The sequence below is a fragment of the Denticeps clupeoides genome, chromosome 14 (assembly GCF_900700375.1).
Source record: "Denticeps clupeoides chromosome 14, fDenClu1.1, whole genome shotgun sequence".
In the NCBI taxonomy this organism is placed as follows: Eukaryota; Metazoa; Chordata; class Actinopteri; order Clupeiformes; family Denticipitidae; genus Denticeps; species Denticeps clupeoides.
This window is the reverse complement of record NC_041720.1, coordinates 3,788,944-3,807,168: the sequence shown is the minus strand read 5'-3', so window position 1 is coordinate 3,807,168 and position 18,225 is coordinate 3,788,944. Positions and strand designations below refer to the sequence as shown.

Below are 18,225 nucleotides of genomic sequence, written 5' to 3'. Positions count from 1 at the left end.
AAAGTTGAAAGAGTGATGTTTGTGTTTCAAAATAAAGCTCTGTCTGTGAGGCTTATAGAGCAAAGAGCTATTTCTTTTTACCAAATTTTATTTTCTTTGTTGCGGGAGACGAGATTCCATGTCATCTGATTATTGTATTTTTAACTTTTCATATTTGTATCAAACAAGGGTTATACATATATTTCTGTAATCACAAATACTAACACCTACTTTAAATAGTATAAATTGTTCCTATATTTGCAGAAACAGATCAACAATGTAAAAACAAAACTGAAAAAGAAATGCTCCAGTTCAACAACTGTATCTACAGCTCAAGACCAGAGAAAAACTCTGAAACACGACAGAGATTCCTTTCTGGAGAGAAGAGCCACCAATGTGTAGAGTGTGGGAAGAGTTTTACACGAGCATCAAGCCTTCAAACGCACCAGAAGATACATACTGGAGAAAAGCCCTACCAGTGTGTGGAGTGTGGGAAGAGTTTTAGAGACACATCAAACCTTAAAATACACCAGAAGATACATACTGGAGAGAAGCCCTACCAGTGTGTGGAGTGTGGTAAGTGTTTTACACAAGCATCACACCTTAAAATACACCAGAGGATACATACTAGAGAGAAGCCCTACCAGTGTGTGGAGTGTGGAAAGAGTTTTACACAAGCATCAAGCCTTCAAACGCACCAGAGGAAACATACTGGAGAGAAGCCCTACCAGTGTGCAGAGTGTGGGAAGAGTTTTACACGAGCATCAAGCCTTAAACTACACCAGATGATTCATACTGGAGAGAAGCCCTACCAGTGTGTGGAGTGTGGAAAGAGTTTTACACGAGCATCATGCCTTCAAACGCACCAGAGGATACATACTGGAGAGAAGCCCTACCAGTGTGCAGAGTGTGGGAAGAGTTTTACAGAAGCATCAAACCTTAAAATGCACCAGATGATTCATACTGGAGAGAAGCCCTACCAGTGTGTGGAGTGTGGAAAGAGTTTTACACAAGCATCTAGCCTTAAAATACACCAGAGGATACATACTGGAGAGAAGCCCTACCAGTGTGCAGAGTGTGGGAAGAGTTTTACAGCAGCATCAAGCCTTAAACTACACCAGATGATTCATACTGGAGAGAAGCCCTACCAGTGTGTGGAGTGTGGGAAGAGTTTTACACAAGCATCTAGCCTTAAAATACACCAGAGGATACATACTGGAGAGAAGCCCTAGGAGTGTGGGAAGAGTTTTACAGAAGCATCAAACCTTAAAATGCACCAGATGATTCATACTGGAGAGAAGCCCTACCAGTGTGTGGAGTGTGGGAAGAGTTTTAAACAAGCATCGGACCTTAAAATACACCAGAGGATACATACTGGAGAGAAGCCCTACCAGTGTGCTGAGTGTGGAAAGAATTTTACACAAGCATCAAACCTTAAAATACACAACAGGATACATACACGGTAAAAACTGAGTGTAATTTTATAGTAGATTTTAACTCAAAATTAGAGTAAAATTTGAATAAAATTTACTCTATGGCTGTTGACGTTAATTTACTTAATTTAGTGTCAAAATTAAGAATGAAATGTGTAAAAATATTTAACACTGATGTTTATTCATACTGTAAAATATGGCAGTGGTTTGCCTAACGAGTAAGGAAAAGGACAAGTCAATGTTTGTGTGACTTTAGTGCGACTCGAGTCCCCATGTCTGGTGAATGTTCGCTAACGCTTCTACTGAGCTGTGCAGACAATGCATTCTGGTACTAATCCACACTGTGTAGAGTTGAATCTCCATCAAACCTTCAAATATATGAGAGGATACATACTGGAGGGAAGCATTAAGTGTGTGCAGTGTGGGAAGAGTTTTTCAACTAAATCAAACCTCAAAACACACTGGATGTGAATAATTTTATGAAAATGTACAGACAAATGTACAAGTGTACAGACATAGTTGAATTGATATCAGATATGATCATGCCTGTAAATTGTGGTAAAACTATGGAAGCAACATTGAATAATGAGAAGCAGGACAAGGTTAATGAAATAAAATTGGAGCAATTTAGTCAGTGACGGAATTTCTTTAAATATGGATTTACTACCACAAACTAAATTTTTCCTGCCAGAGTTTTCCTGCAGTAATGTGATACAGCACAACTACTATGCATCCAGATTTTTTTTAGAAAGTATGGAAAATTCAGCCCCCCTTCAATTTTTCACTTTGTTATTGCAGCTATTTCCTCAAATAAGTTTCTCGTTAATGGACACACAGCACCCCAAAGGAAGATGGCGAGAAATAAGATTCTCTGGTCTGATAACTAAGATAACCAGCATGGAGAAAAGCAAATTTTGGCAGATTTATTAACAAAGAATACATCGCATTGTCCGAAGTTTTCAGACCGTTTGCACAATATTTAGTAGAAGCAGCCTTTGATCTATTACAGCCATGAGTCTTTTGGGGAAAGATGCAGTATTTCACACCTGGCTTTGGCCATTTTCCCTTGCAGATCCTCTCCATTTTTTGGGAGGTAAACATTGGTGTACAACCATTTTTGTGTCTTTCCAGAGATGCTCAATTGGGTTTAACTCAGGGCTCTGACTGGGCCATTTGAGAACAGTCACAGAGTTTTTTGCGGTGTGCTTAGGGTCATTGTTAGGCCTGCAGCGACGCGTCGATGACGTCGACGACTAAAAATAATCCATGTCAAATGCAGTAGTCGATATATCACGCCCACTCACCACATGCACATGGGCGACCAAAACAAAGCAGCATGGATAATAAAAGAGTTGGCAACGAATTTCCTAATCGATTCCTTGTGTCGCGCGACGCGGAGACATTTGATTGTTAAAAAAAAACTTTATTTGAACACACACGGTCTCTCTCGCGCACAGATGCAAGCAGAGTTTGGCGCCTCATAGACAGCGCGGAGCAAAAAAAAAAAAAAACGATCGGAGGTAGAGGACTGATACATGGCGGAGGCAGAGAAGAAAGGGAGTTCAACAGCAGGGTCACTACAGAATCCTACTTTTGTTCCGCTGTGAAGTGAGGAACATAATGTTCCTGGAGCTGGTGTTTACTCGTTATCCAGCTCGACAAGTTAGCGTTAGCGTGTTAACAACAGTAGTAAAGCAGGGGTGGTATAGTTACTTTGCACTTTGCATTAAAAGACTAAAGACATGTTTTTATTCACTAGCCTTTTTTGGACCATTCATTTTCAATCTGTTGTCATGCAAAGCTTTTCTTACCTAGTCATTTTGTCTAGTTTCCATTCCAACACGCTCGCCTATGAACCAGAAGACCCAGGTTCAAATGCCACTTACTACCATTGTGTCACTGAGCAAGACACTTAACCCTGAGTGTCTCCATGGGGGACTGTCCCCATAACTACTGATTGTAAGTCGCTCTGGATAAGGGCGTCTGATAAACGCTGTAAATGTACATATTAGCTGCAACTAACGATTATTTTAACAATCGATTAATCTGTCGATTATGTTTTTATTAATCGTAGATTCGGATAAAAAAAACTAAAAACAAGAAAAGCATTCATTTCCAACCCTTTATTCAAAAACAGAACCAAAATCTTTTTAGCTGTTATAATAATAATAAAATATAATAAAAATTGACTAAAACGAAAAACATACACATGTATCTTTTACATCTGCCAAATATACTTTTTTTTTTATATAAAGTGCCATCTGAGCTGCCAGAACGATAAATCATTTATAAAAAAAATAAAGAACAATTCAAATCAGAAAATTTAACAGGATTTGTTTGAATGTCAGTTCTCTACACTACACTGCAGATGCACACACTCGCAGACACAAACTCTCACACTGACACACACACACATTCTCTCTCTCTCTCTCTCAAGCTCACTTGAAGCTTATTCATTAAATTATTACCATCAATGTAGTAAGTGCAAGGTTCATTTATACACCACATTTAAACACATCTTAAGATGACCAAGTGCTCTAAAATAACAAATTAAAAAGTACAACACACACAAATATATGTCAATAATAACCTATATGGGACAAAGCACAGAATATACACTGCAAAAAATGCTTTTCTAACTTTAAATCAAGATACATTTACTAGACACATGAAATAGCATAAGAAATTATGTTAAGTGATTGTTTGCTTATGTTACGTCCCCGGTCTAGGGTCAGGGACATAACAAATGGGACATATGAGTATAAACTCCAAAACGACGCAACAACACTTAACGCTACTCTTTTATTACAACAAAGACATTTAAACAACAACAGAAACACAAAACAGGTCTGGGCAGTCTAAGTCCTATCTTCTCGTCCTAATACTTCACTTCACCAACAACAGTCTATCTTCACCAACAACAGTCTATCTTCCTCAAACACTCTCCTCCTCTTTTCACCAACTCTCTCTTCTTCACCAAAGCAGCCACCATTTTGAATCCTCTTCCCGATTACAGCCCACCAATCACAGCAGGAAGTGGGAGGAGTCCAATCATGGGCTGATGAGGAGCCACCCTGCAACATTACACAGAAAGAAAGAGAGAGACACACACACAAACACAACAGAAAACACCCATAGTCTGTCACGGGACGTCACACCCCCACCACCAAAAATCAACGTACTATGTTGATTCACCCCAAAAAAAAACTAAAAGGCCCGTGACAAGGCGTCAGCCAAAACGTTGTCCGTCCCACGTTTGTACTTAATTTCTAAATTGAACCCGTGCAAAACCAAGGACCAGCGCATAATACGCTGATTTGTGTTTTTCATCCGAGATAAAAACACCAGGGGATTGTGGTCAGTAAAAACTAAAACAGGTTGTGCGGTAGACCCAATGTATACTTCGAAATGTTGCAATGCTAAAATCAGTGCTAGCGCCTCCTTTTCAATGGTGCTGTAGTTCACCTGATGTTTTAAGAACTTTTTTGAGAAGAAGCAGATGGGATGATCAACTCCATCCGCATCTTCCTGTAACAGCACAGCCCCAGCTCCAACCGCACTGGCATCCACCTCCAGTTTGAAAGGGCGCTGGAAGTCAGGAGCAGCAAGAACAGGGGTACTGCAAAGAAGGGTTTTCACAGACATAAAAGCATTCTGGCATTCATCGTTCCAACTAAACTGTACTCTGCCTCGCAGCAGTTCAGTCAACGGACACACTACCTCCGAAAAGTTTTTACAAAAAGCCCGGTAGTATCCAGCCATTCCCAAAAATCGGCGCAGTTCCCTTTTCGATGTGGGAACTGGGAAGGCAAGAATGACCTGAATCTTAGCAATCACAGGTTTTACCTGGCCTTGACCCACCTCTTTACCTAGGTAAGTCACAGTGGCTTTGCCGAACTCACACTTTGCCAAGTTCAAAGTCAGCGATGCATCCTGCAGCCGCTTGAACACAGCTGTCAGAGTGTGGATATGCTCGGACCAAGTGGACGAATAGACAATAATGTCATCTAAATAAGCGTCGCAGTTTTTAATTCCACAAAGCACTTTAGCCATTAGACGCTGAAAAGTTGCTGGTGCATTACGTAACCCAAAAGGCATAACCTTATATTCTAAGAAATTATCCGGTGTGACGAAAGCAGAAATTTCAGAAGCTCGGGGAGTCAACGGAACTTGCCAATAACCACGAAGCAAGTCTAATTTACTGACAATACGAGCCGAACCAACCCTATCAACACAATCTTCCATCCGGGGCAATGGAAAGGAATCGGGTCTAGTTACTGCATTTACTTTTCTGTAATCAGTACAGAAACGAACTGTACCATCAGGCTTAGGTACTAACAGACAGGGACTACTCCATGGACTACAGCTTGGCACGGAGAACCCATGTTCCAACAAATAATCAACCTCAGACTGCATTACCGTACGCTTAGTGGGATTTAGTCTGTACGGGTGCTGTCTGATTGGGGCATGTTCACCAACATCAATGTCATGCTTTAACACTGTAGTACATGATGGAACATCACCAAACAATATCTTATATGTCCGAATTAAAATCATAACCTGCTCCCGTTCGTTAAGAGGCAAATGTGACAGATGTGCATCTAAGTTTTGTAAGATCACACTGTTGTGTAATCTGGGCGAAGACACAGGAACATTTCCTAGATGTAACCCATCCTCCTCGGGAGAATATGCATCCAGCAGGGGCATAGAAGCCACGGATAACACAGCAGCTCCTTTACCTGGTGGATCTACATTGTCCTGTGTTGCATCACTGTCTCTCATAACGTATTTCTTGAGCATGTTCACATGACATACATGCATTTTACGTTTACGGTCAGGAGTGCGAACAACATAATCAGTGTCACTTAACTGGGACTCAACCACATAAGGACCTGAGAATTTTGCTTGGAGAGCAGACCCCATTAGTGGTAATAAAACCAGAACTCTGTCACCCGGCTGAAAAGATCGAGAGACTGCTTTCTGATCATATCGGGCTTTCATAGACCCTTGTGCATGTTGTAAGGAAGCTCGAGCAGTAGCACAAGCATTATGAAGCCGTTCCCGAAAGGAACTGACATGATCCAGCACATTAGTCTCTGTCAATGGTTCAGCTACCCAGGCTTCTTTAAGAAGCTTGAGTGGACCACGCACGGTGTGACCGAATACAAGGTCAGCAGGACTGAATCCCAAAGACTCCTGAACAGTTTCACGAATGGCAAACAACAATAGTGGGAGACCCTCATCCCACTCTTTAGCCGAGGCTAAGCAATAAGTACGGAGCATGGACTTCAGAGTTTGGTGAAAACGTTCCAATGCTCCTTGCGACTGGGGATGGTAAGCACTTGATACCAGATGCTTTATTTGTAATTCCTCCAAAACTTGCTTAAAAAGGCGAGACAGAAAATTCGAACCTTGGTCCGTTTGGACCAATTTTGGAAGTCCAAAAGTAGAAAAGAACTTCACTAAGGCTCTCACTATATTCTTAGCCTTTAGTGAGCGTAACGGAACTGCTTCCGGGAAACGTGTGGCACTACACATTATCGTCAGCAAGTATTTAAAACCTGTTTTGGTACGAGGAAGTGGACCAACACAATCTAAAATTATCTTCGAAAATGGTTCGGTGAGGACAGGCACAGGACAGAGTGGCGCGGGTGGAATTGACTGGTTCGGTTTACCAGCCAATTGACAAACGTGACACGATCGACAATATTGAGCAACATCGGATTTCAACCCAGGCCAAAAGAAATGGCGCAAAATCCTGTTATATGTTTTTGTTACTCCTAAGTGTCCAGACATCACGTTGTCATGCCCTAAACACAGCACCTGAGACCGAAATTTAAGAGGAACCACCACTTGATATACTGAATTCCAACCTACGTCATCAGCAGTTGGAGGATTCCACTTCCTCATCAAGATCCCTTTATCCCAGAAAAAGGCTACCGAATTTGCAGTTATGTTGGCCTTGTCAACAACAGCCGAACGACACTGCGTTAAAGTAGAGTCTTTTCGCTGCTCCTGGGACATAAGCGTTTTACTTACAGGCAGCGACATTGTTTCATCATCATGGACATTAAGAGTGCGCGTCCGCGGCGCTCCCTCTACCACTCCGCCGTCTGATGGCGCTGCACGGGAGACCAGAGGGTCAGAAACAGCCATAAACGTATCACACAGCTCATCCGTACTCTGCCGGCGTGCCTGCGCTCGGGTGACTGCACAAGCAGGGAAAACTGACTCATAACCCGGCACCACTGAAGAGGGTGGAACCGCAGGGTTATCAATGACCTCCGGAAGGGGAAGAACTTTCCCTCCAGCCAAATCGTTCCCAAGAATAAAATCGATTCCCTGCATAGGCAGTTCGGGGCGCACTGCGACTTTGCACGAACCTGAAAATAAAGCACAGTGCAGGTTTAGAACGTGCAGTGGCACTTTAACGATGCCTAATTCAATACCCCGCACCAGTACATAAGAGCCACAGAACGTGTCATCAGAAAAGGGCCAGACATTCGCTAAAACAAAAGACTGCGCAGCACCGGTGTCTCGTAAAATGCGCACTGGCACTGTACTACTGTTTCCAGCAGCTGCGGAAACTGTACCAGCAAGCACAAAAGGTTCATAGACAGGATCAACCATAGTGGGGACACTCACAGCAGACTGAACAAACCCAACCCCTTTTGGTGAGGATTTAGGAGGTGAACTGTGCTTCTTTAAGAGTTTTGGGCATTTAGCGATGAGGTGGCCGGTCTCGTGACAATAAAAACATGCGCGACCATCACTAAAGGAAACGGGCGAAGATCGAAATACGTTCCGATCCCGTCGGAAACTCACATCCCGATCTGGTTTTCGTGAGACTGAATAAAACACAACTTTATGAGTAAGCACGAATTCATCTGCGCAGACGGCTGCCTGCGCCAGCGTGGACACTTTCTGGTCGTTTAGATGAGTGGCAACAGCTTCCGGGACGCCGTTTTTAAATTCCTCCAAAAGGATTAATTCACGAAGCTGTTCCCATGTACTGACCTTACTGGAAACACACCACCGGTTAAACAAAGCTTCTTTCTCTCTGGCAAACTCCACATACGTAATTTGCTCACCCTTCCTAGACTTCCGGAATCTTTGACGGTACGCTTCCGGGACAAGTTCGTACGCGTTCAGAATTGAAGTCTTTACCACATCATAGTCAGAGCTCTGCTGCAAAGAAAGTGAAGAGTAAACTTCCTGAGCCTTGCCCACAAGAACACACTGCAGTAGCAGCGTCCAAACAACTTTAGGCCACTGTAAAGTTGTTGCTACTCGTTCAAAGTGACTAAAATATTTTTCCACCTCGTCCTCAGAAAATGGAGGCACCAGTCTAATATGTCGGCTGACATCGAAAACAGGGGTTTGCGACTCGACAGACAGGACAGACTTGGAAGCTAATTCAAGTTCGAGACGCTTAAATTCTAGGTCTCGTTCTTGACGTTCACGCTCAAACTGGCGTTCGCGATCACGTTCTTCCAACTCCATTTGCTTAAGGTGCAACTGGCGTTCGCGATCATGTTCTTCCAGTTCCAATTGCTTGAGTTGTAGCTGATGCGCTAGCTCCTTTTCACGCAGCCCACGAGCTTCTCGGTCAGCCCGCAGTTTTGCTGCTTCAAGCTGCATCTGCTTCTCTTGCAGTGACATTTCCTTTAACCGAATTTCACTAGAGAAACTCTCGCCGGACTCTTCCAAGCCCTCAGCAGAAAGTGGACTACCAGATTTAACCCATGGTACACCCTTTTCCACCAACCCAATTTTTAACGCTGTTACTAATAAGTCTTTCAACTTTCTATCGGCACTGGCAATGGGTATGCCATAAAAGTCAGCTACACCCAATAGCTGCTCTTTGGTTAACTCTGCTAACATCTCATCGGAAGGGAACTCAACAAAACCCTCAAAACCTTTTTCCATAGTGACCTGTAATTCTAATCTCACAACAAAATATAATTTGAATTACTTTGTGAACCCACCAAAACAAGGAGAAACTACACAGACCCAACTACGGCTCACTGGGATGTATACCAGAGTCAGTCTGCTCCTGTGGGATTCTAGGAACTCCAGCTCCTAATCTACCTAACCAGCCAGCTACCTAAGATCTAGCTAGTCTTCAGGGAAGTTACCAGTTTTAGGCACCTTTAAACGCAAGCTCGCAACATTTCCAGTCTCTGACTGAGACAGAAATGCTCGACGCGTACCTCCCCCTGGATTTTTCCCCAAAAACAATAAACCAAAACAACAAACAAACATAACAAACAGCGTCCGTTGGAAGGACCCGCTCAAGGCAGAACCCAGCTGGACAGCTCTACCTATCCAGAGTTCACCAGAAAACCCACATAAACAGAAAAAACTCAAACTTACCCAGATGAGAACAGTTGCCAAGGTCCACAGCCTACACAATATCCTACCTACGCGATAGGAAATCCCGGACGAGCCCCCAAAATTTGTTACGTCCCCGGTCTAGGGTCAGGGACATAACAAATGGGACATATGAGTATAAACTCCAAAACGACGCAACAACACTTAACGCTACTCTTTTATTACAACAAAGACATTTAAACAACAACAGAAACACAAAACAGGTCTGGGCAGTCTAAGTCCTATCTTCTCGTCCTAATACTTCACTTCACCAACAACAGTCTATCTTCACCAACAACAGTCTATCTTCCTCAAACACTCTCCTCCTCTTTTCACCAACTCTCTCTTCTTCACCAAAGCAGCCACCATTTTGAATCCTCTTCCCGATTACAGCCCACCAATCACAGCAGGAAGTGGGAGGAGTCCAATCATGGGCTGATGAGGAGCCACCCTGCAACATTACACAGAAAGAAAGAGAGAGACACACACACAAACACAACAGAAAACACCCATAGTCTGTCACGGGACGTCACAGCTTAAAACAAGCAAAATTATCTGCCAATGGGGTAAGAAAACTAATCTTAATGAGAAATAATCTCAAATTGAAGTTTTAAGCATCACTTAATTTTCTCATGCCATTTTTCTTGTCTAGTAATCTTGATTTAAGATTTTTTAGATATTTGGACTGGAAACAAGACAAAATTACAAGGTAAGAAAAGCTTTTGCAGTGTAGCTAAGCATGACAGCAGATTGAATGGTCCGAAAAAGGCTAGTGAACAAAAACATCTTTAGTCTTTTAATGCAAAGTGCAAAGTAACTATACCACCCCTGCTTTACTACTGTTATTAACGAGCTAACGCTAACTTGTCATGCTTGTCATAGAAGTAAATTTTTTCCAAAAAGCTACTCAAGTAAATATAACTCGTTATTACCATCCTCTGTTTTGATTGTGCATAATTAAAGTAAGTTATAAAGATAAATGAAATAGAGTAAAAGAAGAATAAGGCTTGTTAAATAAAGTTGTAAAAAAAAAATGACCTGCAGGGATGGAAGACAAGATTCTGGCAAAAATTAATGCAATTCTGGATAGAAATAAATGTTGTGACTCCATTTCCTTAAAACTCTCCAGTATTCAACCTGATGGCCACAAGGATGCAGGTTCAACGAAGCTATGCATTCCTGTCTTCAAGTCAGCCTCCAAACAACGTTTTGGCTAAACGTAGGCATTAACTATTTAGACTGTTCTTAGCTGTTTGGTTAACTTTTCTCAAACTTTGAAGGTTTCCTAAAGAAATTCACCTCAGTTTACAAATATTAACCTTAGCTAAGCTAGCAAAGCTATGCATCCCTGTGTTCAAGTCAGCCTCCAAACAACGTTTTGGTTAAAAGTAAGAACTATAATACGGGATTTTATAATGGCCAAATATAATCAAAACAGTTGTTTAGCCTTACCAGGGTTTGACATTCGACAGTAATGTAAAGAGTTTTTTGTGATTATTTAATTTTGTAGAATACTTTACTTTACTTTACTTTACTTTATTTGGCAGACGCTTTTATCCAAAGCGACTTACAAAATATTGTATTTTGAAAGCACTGGGCATTTCAAGTTGTTATAAGTAGTTTGTATGTTTCATTTTGAAATTAAACATTTCACTATTAGTAATTTGTATGCAACTTTTCATTGATATACAAGCAAGTGCCCTTTATCATATCGCAATCGCAATATTGATCTCAATCATTGAAATATGTCTTTTTTTTCCCCAAATTGTGCAGCCTCACTAACAACAACATTTATTTCTTATATAGCTCAAGATCATATACATTATGTCTCAATGGGCTTAAGCCCTAAGCATAATGTTTCTAAGAACATGTTTTTTTTATTATTACCATTAAAACACTTCTTTCTTAAACATCTTGGGGAAGGATTTGTGCATGTATTAAATGTTAGGTTTGCCTTCTTTAAACAGCTGACACCACTTAGCTGGCGCTCAGTTCATCACATTGTCACTAAACGGGAGGGTTTAGTGACAATGTGATGAATTGAACCTGCAACCTTGTGGCCATCAGGTTGAATACTGGAGAGTTTTAAGGATTTCATGAATTCACTAAAAGTGGAGTCACAACATTAATTTCTATCCAGAGTTGCATACATTTTTGCCAGAATCTTGTAGACAGATGCAGCCTCTGCAGCACATCACACTACAGAACGTGAGCCGCACGGCAGAACACTGCTGCAGGTCACCTCTTCCATCCCTGCAGGTCATTTACTCCAAGAGATGCAGGACCATCAAAGTCTCACCCAAATAAGACTTTCATCTAAAATCAGGCAAAAATTCTGAAGAAACACGGCCCAGTGATGTCTGTGTATAATGTCTCATTGAACATATATACCTTTTTCTTGCACAATAGTTTGCTTACTTTTTTGTTTTACAACTTTTTACTAGCCTTGTTCTTCTTTTATTCTATTTCATTTATCTTTATAACTTTGATTATGCACAATCAAAACAGAGCAGGGTAGTAACGAGTTATATTTACTTGACTAGCTTTTTGGAAAAAATGTACTTCTATGAGTAGGTTTACAACACAATACTTTTACTTGAGTACATTTGTGAATAAGAAACTGTACTCTTACTTTGCTACATTGGGCAACACTTGACTCGTTACTTCACATGACACCATTCATACGTAGCCATGCAATCACATGGCCGCACACAAACCGGGGCAGTGGTGGCCTAGCGGGGCAGTGGTGGCCTAGCAGTTAAGGAAGTGGCCCCGTAATCAGAAGGTTGCCGGTTCGAATCCCGATCCGCCAAGGTTCCACTGAAGTGCCACTGAGCAAAGCACCGTCCCCACACACTGCTCCCCGGGCGCCTGTCATGGCTGCCCACTGCTCACTCAGGGTGATGGGTTAAATGCAGAGGACAAATTTCACTGTGTGCACCGTGTGCTGTGCTGCTGTGTATCACACGTGACAATCACTTTCACTAAACCAGGGCAGCATAGTGGCCCAAACTTCACACAAAACAGATATGGAAATGATAAAATGCAGATGCCACTGTCTTCAGTGCTAAAACCAAACTAAAGGATACAGAAAGAATTCAGAATATTTGTCTTTCATATAGACCCCTTTAAACATTTTGTTAATCGGTGCCATGAGCTATGTAGACATTATAGCATTGTAATTAGCGTTGTCATTTAGCTGTTCTATTTAATATATCAATGCTAACACATACATTTAACATAAATAAGATAGTTTGTACTCTCAGATTTATTCCATTAATTACTTTAATAACAAATCATACTTTAATAATTAATACATTATTGTGGCATACCAGATTTAGCACATGTATATTTCTTTTTGAATATATTGTTTCTAAAAAGTAAATGAGATATAACAATCCTATAGTTACTCATTACTTGAGTAGTCTTATCACAAAATAATATTTGTACTCTTACTTGAGTAATTTTTCGATGACTACTTTTTACTTGTACTTGAGTCTGATTATTTTGGAGAAACGGTACTCATACTCGAATAAAATGTTTAGCTCTCTACCCAACTCACCATGCATTTTACTGCGTGTTGTACTGCTATAACTATGCATGTGACTAATAAACATGTCAGCGCGCCCCCTGCTGGCGGCGATGTGAACGGTAACGAAAATATGGACACATGTCACCAAACAAATAAAATCTGCTTTCGGGTCTTATGTGAAAAATCACAGAATGAATTTTCATAAAACACAAAACAAGCTCGCTGTTACACGTAACACACTTTAAGAGAAAAAAAAAACAGAAATTAAAACATTTACATTTAAGGCATTTGGCAGACTTACAATATGCTTTCATGTTACCATCGATGAAGGGATCAATTCTGGTTCACTAGGACCCCCAACTAAAAATACAAGCATTTTTATTCACTCTGTTGTAGTTTCTATACTACAACCTAAGAAGTTAATCTAAATATTGCTCGTCCCTGTTACCATATCTTCTGTTCCTCAAAAATAAATGTAAAACGAACACAGTGTGCCCAGAAATCCATACACAATTGTCCACAGTATGAAATGTACCTGCGACGCAGAACTAAAACCCCTGTGCTGTAGCGCCGGTAAACTATAGTCCCAAACATGGTAGTAGAGACAACATTCCAAACAAATAAGGAATATTCACGTGTTTTCTGTGAGTGGTTCTCCTTTCTACACATTATCACAGATACAGTTATGCTAAATAGCAGCTAAATGCTCATTCGAACTGATGTCTGGGATCATTCTCACTTTTAATGCCGAAACCTTTTCTTCACTATTCTTTGTCCAGCCCACTTCCCCACATCCCCCAATCAAATTTAAATAAGAAAACACTCTGCTGTGATTGGCTGTAAAAGACTGCAGCAGCTCACGTGTTCTACAAGCCTTTATATGTGAACAGAGAGAAGTTGGAGTTTGTTGTGCTCAGTGTAAAATTAGCTGGAACTGAGGAATCTCCGGGGAAACATTTCTAAAGGTGACTGTGTGTCTTTATATTTTTATTCCAAGAAACCTGCTTTGTCGGTTTTATTATATTTTCCATGTGTCTTTGTAAAACAATATTTTTCTGTCAGGAATAATTCTAGAATTGATTTTGGTGGAGGTTATAATTGTAGAATAATTACAACGTGTTCTGCTTCATTCCAAGGTCTCAAGATGGATCCCAGTCTGTCTCTGTTTCCTACTGAGCTGTGGAGTGTAGACCAGAACAACACAGATGTTAAACCAGAAATATCTTCAGATACCATCACATCTCTGAACTGTGGTGAAACACTGGAACCAACAGCAATTCATGTGAAGAAAGAGTCAGATGATGAAGACTATTCAGGTGAGTGAAGTTAAAAAAATTGGAGGTCGTTAAAGTGATTTGAACATTAGTAGGAATTTTAGAAGCTTTCACTGTTTGCCAAGAGTTACATGGCTATGAAGATTAAGAACACATAAATACTGAAACCCTTACAAATAGTCTTGCATGAGGTGGAATCATTTTTAATTAAGGAAATAAGAGCCACTCTATGTTAAAATTTAAAAAGGTTGTTAGTTTGATCGTCAATAAAGAGGATGGGAATGAGACGCAGTGTTGCTAGACAGGATGATAATTGTTGTGTTTGTACCATAATTTTGCCCTCTGTACAATGTACAATCAATTATTCCAAAAATCCCATAATGTAAGAGAATTTTATCCCTTCAACTTATTTTATTAAAACGACAGTAAAGATCTCTGTTTATATCTGGCTGCATGGACATCCCTTGTGGTAGCGCACAAAGTAAACAATGATGAGTGGTTTAAGTGCAGAGTTGCAGCTAAACATTCTCTTTCATACTCAGCATCGCCATAAGAAGCCAAAAAACACCGTCAGACTTACAGAAATGAATGGGACAAAGAATTCACTTTTACTGGGGGACGGTGCTTTGCTCAGTGGCACCTCAGTGGTACCTTGGCAGATCGGGATTCGAACCAGCAACCTTCTGATTACGGGGCCGCTTCCTTAACCACTAGGCCACCACTGCCCCCTGGGTGGTTAAAACCTGTAGCTAGCTTTAACAGTAAAGCTTCCTGATGCTTTTGTAACACTCAAATGGTATTCTCGACTGTTTATTGTAAGGACCAGTGTGGCCAGATCCTAAATGTTTAAGTATCGTACAAGCTGCCAAACATTATCGTATTATTGTAGAAAATTTCCATTCAGACATTGCTCAGAAAATCTGCTTTGATAACACACACCATAGACTGTGCAGAACAGCGCCTCTACCTAAAACCTGGAGCATTTCTCCCAAGTCTAATGGAGATGTTGCGTATGCATACTCTTTGAATCTTCCATAATGTCGACTCTGCCAAGTAAATCCAATTAAAACGCTCATCATTGTTTACTTCACCACATGTTTGCATCACCACTTGTTCGGCAAGACAACTGAAGCACGACACTATGGGATTTTTAGTTTGTGTTATCAGTGTTTCATGTCGCCGGATCATTGTAATATCGTTACCAATCGTGCATTGATTGGTTGTAAGGTGCGGGAGTCGACGGATTAACAAGACAGTTATGTCTGTGCAACATAACTGGTAAATTTATTGGTAAAATGATCATACATTATGACATTTGGAATTGTTGATTTAGGATCTGGCAACACTGATGAGACTTTTTGAAAGTTGAAAGAGTGATGTTTGTGTTTCAAAATAAAGCTCTGTCTGTGAGGCTTATAGAGCAAAGAGCTATTTCTTTTTACCAAATGTGATTTTTATTGTTGCGGGAGACTTTAACCAATTCCATGTCATCTGATTATTGTATTTTTAACTTTTCATATTTGTATCAAACAAGGGTTATACATATATTTCTGTAATCACAAATAGTAACACCTACTTTAAATAGTATAAATTGTTCCTATATTTGCAGAAACAGATCAACAATGTACAAACGAAACTGAAAAAGGAATGCTCCAGTTCAACAACTGTATCTACAGCTCAAGACCAGAGAAAAACTCTGAAACACGACAGAGATTCCTTTCTGGAGAGAAGAGCCACCAATGTGTAGAGTGTGGGAAGAGTTTTACACGAGCATCAAGCCTTCAAACGCACCAGAAGATACATACTGGAGAAAAGCCCTACCAGTGTTTGGAGTGTGGGAAGAGTTTTACACAAGCATCAAACCTTAAAAAACACCAGAAGATACATACTGGAGAGAAGCCCTACCAGTGTGTGGAGTGTGGAAAGAGTTTTACACAAGCATCAAGCCTTAATAAACACCAGAAGATACATACTGGAGAGAAGCCCTACCAGTGTTTGGAGTGTGGGAAGAGTTTTACACAAGCATCAAGCCTTAATAAACACCAGAAGACCCATACTGGACAGAAGCCCTACCAGTGTGTGGAGTGTGGGAAGAGTTTTACACGAGCATCATGCCTTCAAACGCACCAGAAGATACATACTGGAGAGAAGCCCTACCAGTGTGTGGAGTGTGGTAAGTGTTTTACACAAGCATCACACCTTAAAATACACCAGAGGATACATACTGGAGAGAAGCCCTACCATTGTGTGGAGTGTGGGAAGAGTTTTAGAGACACATCAAACCTTAAAATACACCAGAGGATACATACTGGAGAGAAGCCCTACCAGTGTGCGGAGTGTGGAAAGAGATTTACACAAGCACCAGACCATAAAAAACACCAGAGGATACATACTAGAGAGAAGCCCTACCAGTGTGTGGAGTGTGGAAAGAGTTTTACACGAGCATCAAGCCTTAAACTACACCAGATGATTCATACTGGAGAGAAGCCCTACCAGTGTGTGGAGTGTGGAAAGAGTTTTACACGAGCATCATGCCTTCAAACGCACCAGAGGATACATACTGGAGAGAAGCCCTACCAGTGTGCAGAGTGTGGGAAGAGTTTTACAGAAGCATCAAACCTTAAAATACACCAGAGGATACATACTGGAGAGAAGCCCTACCAGTGTGTGGAGTGTGGAAAGAGTTTTACACAAGCATCAGGCCTTCAAACGCACCAGAGGAAACATACTGGAGAGAAGCCCTACCAGTGTGCAGAGTGTGGGAAGAGTTTTACAGAAGCATCAAACCTTAAAATGCACCAGATGATTCATACTGGAGAGAAGCCCTACCAGTGTGTGGAGTGTGGGAAGAGTTTTACACAAGCATCTAGCCTTAAAATACACCAGAGGATACATACTGGAGAGAAGCCCTAGGAGTGTGGGAAGAGTTTTACAGAAGCATCAAACCTTAAAATGCACCAGATGATTCATACTGGAGAGAAGCCCTACCAGTGTGTGGAGTGTGGGAAGAGTTTTAAACAAGCATCGGACCTTAAAATACACCAGAGGATACATACTGGAGAGAAGCCCTACCAGTGTGCTGAGTGTGGAAAGAATTTTACACAAGCATCAAACCTTAAAATACACAACAGGATACATACACGGTAAAAACTGAGTGTAATTTTATAGTAGATTTTAACTCAAAATTAGAGTAAAATTTGAATAAAATTTACTCTATGGCTGTTGACGTTAATTTACTTAATTTAGTGTCAAAATTAAGAATGAAATGTGTAAAAATATTTAACACTGATGTTTATTCATACTGTAAAATATGGCAGTGGTTTGCCTAACGAGTAAGGAAAAGGACAAGTCAATGTTTGTGTGACTTTAGTGCGACTCGAGTCCCCATGTCTGGTGAATGTTCGCTAACGCTTCTACTGAGCTGTGCAGACAATGCATTCTGGTACTAATCCACACTGTGTAGAGTTGAATCTCCATCAAACCTTCAAATATATGAGAGGATACATACTGGAGGGAAGCATTAAGTGTGTGCAGTGTGGGAAGAGTTTTTCAACTAAATCAAACCTCAAAACACACTGGATGTGAATAATTTTATGAAAATGTACAGACAAACGTACAAGTGTACAGACATAGT

General features: G+C 40.8%; 1 protein-coding gene and 1 pseudogene across 1 annotated transcript in view; one reads left to right on the top strand and one right to left on the bottom strand.

Annotated features, from left to right (window-relative positions):
- LOC114803388 (uncharacterized) overlaps window positions 1–18,225 on the bottom strand; it is an 80,848-nt gene that overhangs the window by 50,219 nt on the left and 12,404 nt on the right.
- Window positions 518–17,817, top strand: LOC114803392 (zinc finger protein 420-like; annotated as a pseudogene).